This window comes from Gigantopelta aegis, unplaced genomic scaffold (assembly GCF_016097555.1).
Source record: "Gigantopelta aegis isolate Gae_Host unplaced genomic scaffold, Gae_host_genome ctg6281_pilon_pilon, whole genome shotgun sequence".
NCBI classification, from domain to species: Eukaryota; Metazoa; Mollusca; class Gastropoda; order Neomphalida; family Peltospiridae; genus Gigantopelta; species Gigantopelta aegis.
In genome coordinates, this window is record NW_024534933.1 from 2,999 (window position 1) to 10,358 (window position 7,360).

Here is a 7,360-nt window from a genome sequence, read left to right on the forward strand (position 1 = left end):
ATAGCAACCAAATACAACAGCTAATCTTTTCCTTTTAATACAAAAATGATAATTAATAAAAAGAGAATAATATAAATAATACTTGGTAAGTCTTTTTATTGGCTGAGGGACTAACTCTTAATGCTTTACTGATATTATTTATAGCTGATGGATAATCTTTCAATTTATAAAAGACCCTCCCCTCTCTGCTTATAGAGTCAGGATTACGAGGATCTAGTGCTAGTGCTCTAGTTAGCTTCTTGACTGCTAGTACTGACTCATCACATGAGACTAAAACGGGTTGCTTCTTCTTGTCTAGAATACGAATAAATATAGTAAATATCTTACTGATGTCGTACAATGACTAATTTTTCTCTTCAAGATTGCCATAATAGTTTTGTGTGATGATCTCTCGTCATCTGCCATTGCTGTTGCTACCGAGGTTTGCTATGCTCCGCTTGTATGGGGGTGTGGCTACTCCATGTGCTGGAAAACATTGGAGCCTCCATGAGGAGATTCCATGGCCGAAAATGCTCTCATTTTAGAGTTACGGCCGAAGTGTGCCATTTCTAAAGCTCGGGTACTTGTATGACTCTACCACATGGTGTGGTGGGATACTCATGTTTTTATGCCATTGGTACTCAAGGTACAACTGAAGGTGTAACTCCTGAACAGCTTAAGGCACTACCACTTGACTGTCAAATTATGTTAGGCAATACATATCATCTTGGTAGCAAACCAGTAAGAAAACTTGTTCTATGGAATCTGTTATATATTATAGTCAGGTTGTGATGTATTAACTAGTGTTGGAGACTGCATCAATTTATGAAATGGGACCGACCTTTACTCACGGTATGCTTTTCAATTTTAGCTTTGTCATTCATAATTATATTAACTGTTAATTTATAAACTAGACTGTATCAGATTGAATCTCAGCATCTATGTAAGATACATCTTGCCTTTGTGATAAACTGTCTTTAATAGCTCATCTCATTAAAAGCAAAAAGCAATCTTTGCTCATTTTTTATATAGGACAGTGGAGGTTTTCAAATGGTGTCACTATTAAAATTGGCAGAAATTACTGAGGTTATAATTAAATATAATAAATCTTAATTAGCACATTATTATTTAGGAAGGTGTAAAGTTTCGCTCCCCTCATGACGACTCAACAATGCTATTAACACCAGAACACTCTGTTGAGATATAAAATGTAATTGGTGCTGATATTATTATGCAACTAGATGATGTAGTACACAGTTAAACTGACTGGAATAGAGTTGAAGAAGCTCATTGGAGAACTCTGCGCTGGTTAGATCGTTGTATCAATGCCCATCACTACCCTACTAAACAAAACCTATTTGGTATTGTACAGGAGGATTGCAACCCAGAATTAAGGAAACAATGCATCAAAGGTTAGTGGTGACTTTGTCCAATGTAAATAGCTTATTTCTTTATTAGAGATGATGAAACGTGACTTCCTGGGTATGCTATAGGTGGATTGAGTGGAGGAGAAAAGAAGATATATTTTGGAAATAGTCAGTCTTTGTACAGATCATTTACCAAGAGATAAACCTCGCTATTGTATGGGGGTGGGGTACGAAGAAGTAAAGAGCTGAACTGATAATGTTAGTGACATTTTTAGTTTCCAGTTTGACTTAGTAGTTTTTGTGCTCTTGGGTCGATATGTTTGATTGTGCTTTCCAACAAGAACAGCTGTAAGTACCTCTCATACGATAACAAACAATATCTTTAATAATTCAATAGAGATTTGGTACAAGCTCTAGTCCCGTGGGCCAACTCCACGTAAAACAGAAAGAATTTGAAATGGACTTTCAACCAATTGACTCCACTTGTACTTGTGTGACATGCACTCATTATTCTAGGAGCAGCACTACATGCTATCATCAACAAAGATCCAGTCTCTTGTAGTTTAATAAACATTGCATAATTTGACTTACCATGTATGTACATTTTTAATTGATTCTAGTATTTTCGTACTTGTTATCTTTAGTTGTCGCTGATGCAAGCTATTCGAAAGAGTATCATTGCTGGTCACTTTCCAAAGTTTGTTAAGAGTTTATGAGTACGTTTGCATCCTTCTGGTAATTATGAACAATGGGTATAGATGCGTTAGCATCAGTTCATATTATTTAAAATAACCTACAAAATTTCTATTATCAGTTCATAATTTTTTTATTCAAAATTTTTCACGACTGGCGCACAAATTAATGTGGATGGGCTTCACTGGATAAGGAGAGAAAAGATTGGGCCCTTTGGTTGTAGATTACGGTGAATATGGACCCATCAAGGTTGGCAGTATTGATGGAACAGATTTTTGAGACCTCACGATCGTGGCAATTACAAGAGCATTTCAAGCTAAATGTAAATTTTAATGTCATTTTAAACAACACTGATTTTCTTTATGCCTTAGATCGACCTAACAAAGGTTAAAGGAGACGATGATAACGTAACTTGTTTGTAGGAAGGTTAAGTTTCTATACACGAGAAGGTACAACTGATGAAATATGTGTAAATTATACTTACAATACTCATTTCAGGACACTATTATTGATCATTCTCAAAGTATGGAAAATCAAGAAACTGTCGACTAGTTTAGGGATATAAGTAAGTATGTATTAATGAATATATGATATATGTATGATGTCATTATATGCAGTAAACTGGGTCAATCCAAACGATATGCGTTTGTGGAATTCAAACATCAAAGTGATATGAAAAGAGCTTTAGAAGTAAATCCCTAATGAAGCAATAAAGCTATAGTGTTTTATTTATCGTTTTAGAAAGCTCACCATATTCTAATTGATGATAGAAGAAAATGTAGAACCAGAGTTGGAAAGATTTTTGCCTGTTGGAAACGATCGCCGCTTTGGTAAATACAAAATAAGGTTAGTAAATACTTCAAGTATGTTTATATAGGAGGAGGTCTTGGAGGTCAAAAAAGAATCTGGTCAGTTGCGTTTTGGTGGACAGGGCAGGCCATTTAAAAGACCTATGTATGAATGTAGTTTGACTACAAAGTCTCAGTTTTTTTTTTTTAGTGTTTTAGGTAATCAGGCTCAAAGATACAACATGAAAGAAGGGCGTGAATGGGAAAGACAAAGGCGGAGGTTGTGATAGTCAAGACCAAAAAATTAAATAGACAAATTTTTTAAACCTAACATACACATTACGTTGAATGCCCTCTTCAATCTGCCATCCCAAATCACCTTGAGTTTTATTTTACATGTTTTCAAATCAATCTGCTCCTCTAATAATAACTAATTGTTAGGGACTATTTTTTGGATTGTTTGTAGATTATAAAACTAAAGAATAAGTGTATTAATTGTTAATACAAAAAATGCAATGATAAAGAAATTAATGAAAAAATATTAGCTGTCCATCATCATCATCACTGTCCATATTGTAATGTAGCAAAATGATTTCTGATGTAACTTGAACACTGTGACTTCTCCCACTTGTTTGTGAAGACTTCTTGGTCTTTTTAGTTTGAGGGAGGGTATGACATGATTGTTGACAAAAACCTTTCATAAAGACTGGATCCTCTAAGTTCTCTTTGAACTAGAAAGCTAAGATATGTTTACAAGCAAGGAAAGAGTATTAGTCTTCCATCAAAAAGTAAAGCAGGTGAAAAGAAAAGCAGTGGGATTGAGAAGAAGATTGTTAATTTTCATAGCATTCATTGTAGATACATTGCCACATTGAAAAAGCATGGAGAGCAATCAAGCCAGCGATTTATTTCTATCTTTCTCGCACCCCTCGACGGTAGCAATGTAAGAGGGTCCTTGTCACGAGAACAGAGAAGGAAACAAATAACCAGACATTGTACAAATTGGAGAGGTCTGGCATGGCAAACTAGCCCAGTAACATGAAGCAAGTACAACAAGTTGTCCCATTTTTCTTTCAAATGTTTTCCAACAAGGTATGAGTCAAAATGCATACTGTACAAAGACTTGCATGCGTTTGGGACAATGTAAGCTCTTGAATTTTATCAATTGGAGGTAATTCAAACATTTCTTCAGCAAAAGAGAGAAGTTCCAGACGTAGGTTCGCCTTCAAAATCTCACTATTTCTTAACTTCTTTTGCTTTCCATATAAGTAAGAGTTATAGTATATACATGCATTGACTGATAGGTCTGCTACAGTTCTGAGCAGTCCTTTTTTTTTTTGGATTATCAGTCACTATCTGTTAACGAACACGACCAAGGACTAAAGTCTCCATCAAATTAGGAACAAAGAATCCACATCGATATTGACGAAGAATCCAACTCTGGATGGTCGTACCATTAGAGGAGACAAGCTGTGTTGATGAATAAAGTGTTCCTTGGTCAAATGATATTTTACGATGTACATCTCCTTAGATTTAGTGTATTTTTCATCGATAATGTGCAATGTTTTCTCCACCATAAAGGGTAGTTGTTAGATCATTCCATGAGCTCTTCATACGAATGAAATCGAGAGATATAACGTACAAACCGATGTATTTCATCTCGCTTTGGATTTATATCTATAGCAATACCGGGCTGTTGACCTCAGAAAATCATTCTTTAGTGCAGGAAACATTCGATTAGAGAAGAAATCATTACCTAGAACAGCAGGAATTAAGAGAGCATTTCAGAAGTAGCAAAACGAAAACTTTAACAACAATCACCCAACATGTATAGTTCAGCTGTGATTGGTCTATTTTCCCAGGGACGTTTATTAATGGAATATAACCAGCATCAAATATTGAACATAAGTAATCAGAATCTAAAGCAACTACTGGACATTGGTAATGATTGGCCATAGCAACTGTATCCCAATCTGCTTCCCAATCAGCAAAATACAATGGAATCTGGAGCTCTTCAAGGACTTCACGAAAAACCTTGAATACCAAATAAAGGGTAGAATATCGTTCCAGATTGTCCTTGTTTGCTTCCAATTAAGAATCTCGTATAATCTGCATCCGTTTTTATCCTTCTCCAAATAACAGTTTTCCTTTCCCTTTTAAAGTCAATTCCATCAAAGACACTACAGGTTCAATATCATTAGTAGTAAGTGAATTGAAAAACTCTATCAGCCTGTGACGAAATTCCCAATATTGAACCACCATGTATCCCATCATATCGAACTGAGAGTGCAAAGAGTGGCAAAGACTATGACCTCTATTACTAGTGACCTTTGAGTTGATACTGACGCCATTTATCTGCAAAATACCACTCCATAAAACTTGTCAATCCAGAGATACCCATTGTTCCTGTCTGCGGGAAAGAACCAGGCGGAGATACTCATAAACGAAACAATTAACAATAGTTATTATTAATAATTATATTAATTAATATTGTTATTAATAAAAATTAAAGTTAAAATTAATATTTTTGGCCACACCTTGTCAGTCCACTGTAGAAGATGCCAAGAAAAAAGCCATTTAGTAATAAACAGAAGAAGCGAACAGCTTCAAATTAAAAACAAAAAGCAAAAAAGACAAATGTAAGTAACCCGTCATTATCATAAACTTTAACAATTGAGTTATAGGTGAGCGAGGAAATGAGCTATGTCGTCCTGACCCTGAGGAGGAGGACAGTGAAGAAGAAGAAGAGAAATACCAGTGAAGATACTTCACCTACCAAAGCTCCATTAGTGATATCAAAGATTGATCACCAACCCACAAAATCTGGCCATATGATCCCAATCGGTTATTAGCTCTAATTGTATATAATGTATGTCTTTCTGGGAATAGTTTTAGACTTCATTTTGAGCAAGAGTCACGTGAAGAATTAGAAAAAAGAAAAAGAGATGCTAAAAGACTTCCATTGTTTCAGTAGATGAGGTATATGTACATATCATTTAATATAAGTATTTGATGTACTAGTCAACTCTCGAAGTTTGGTATAGAAGATATTTATCATCCTGGATCATTTTTGGATATGCCTAAAAGACCACCATGGGATTACAGCAAGAGTAACGATGAGGTGATCTAGTGATATCATTTCAAAGTGATCTACAGATCAGATCTTAGGTTGAACAAAGAGAAGAACAAATGTTTATGAGTTATTTAGACCAAATACACTCACATTATCCATCAGATCAACTTAGTTACTTTGAACATAATCTTGAGGTAATAATTCCTTCTTATTTTTTATCATTTTGTTATTCCTAATAGACATGGCGCAGTTATGGGCGTGTTCTGGAGTTATCAAATGTTGTATTGTTAATTGCAGACATTGACACCCTGTATGCCTTCAAACCAGACGTTATTTTATTCCCTCTTTTCCAGGTGTTACATTCCTCCAGCATTATATACACATGTAATAGATGATTTAAAAAAACAACTCATTCTTGTTTTGAACAAAGTGAGTGGTCTAGATGTTACTAACTAGCATAATGATTTCTGTAGTTGATTTAGTGCCTCCTCAAATAGTTATTGCTGGGAATATTATTTATGAACAAATTTTCTCATTTGAATATTATTTGTTTTCACCTCATATCCTAATAAAGATGTGTCTCTAGAACATAATAAAAAAGGTACTTTAGACTATATAGTATATAAATTATGTGCTTGTTTATCATTTAAAATGAGGTTTCGAAGGAGAGGTGGAAAAATGTTATCTGCTGTTGGTCCACGTGAATTATTTCATGTGATAGAGGAACTTTATAGAGGACAAAGTTAGAAAATGTTAAACTTAAGGTTTGTCATTACTTTTTTAGTTGATATGACAAGTTGGCAGCAACATCTTGACACTAAATCAGATGAAGAGATACTGAAGTATCATCACATGAAGTTCCTCATTCTATCTTAACTATAGGATTAGTAGGTAAATATAATATGTAGAATACATACATAGTTACATGAGGTATCTGTTAGGTCATCCTAATGTTGGAAAGTCATCCATTCTTAATGGATTGATGGGGAAAAAGGTAAATTAGTGACTCGCTTTATCGTGACTCTTTCTTTAGACTGTCAGTATTCCAGGACTCCGGGACCATACTAAACACTTACAGACAATTTTTTTAACTCCAACAATACGTCTCTGTGATTGTCCTGGACTAGTTTTTTCATCTTTAATAACAAGCAGTTACAAGTATAGTTTGTATTAAATGAATAAATTCACTTTCAATCTAAAATAGATCCTAAGTGGGATATATCCTATATCTCAAGTTCGGGAACCTTATACTAGCGTTGGATATTTAGCTGAGCGTGTTCCTATAATAGACTTGCTTCAGCTCTCTAATCCTAACTATGATCCTCTACCTTCACAAGAAAAGACCAGAAAATCTTCTGAAGATGAAGATGATGAATACAAATATGATGCAACTTGTATTTCTCACCAAAACTTCCTAGTGTGACTGAACAAGTCTGGACTCCTGGGATATATGTGATGGT

General features: G+C 34.8%; 1 pseudogene; it reads left to right on the forward strand.

Moving 5' to 3' along the window:
• The first annotated feature begins 499 nt into the window (after positions 1-499).
• On the forward strand, positions 500-2,133 carry LOC121366583 (annotated as a pseudogene).
• The last annotated feature ends 5,227 nt before the right edge of the window (positions 2,134-7,360 follow it).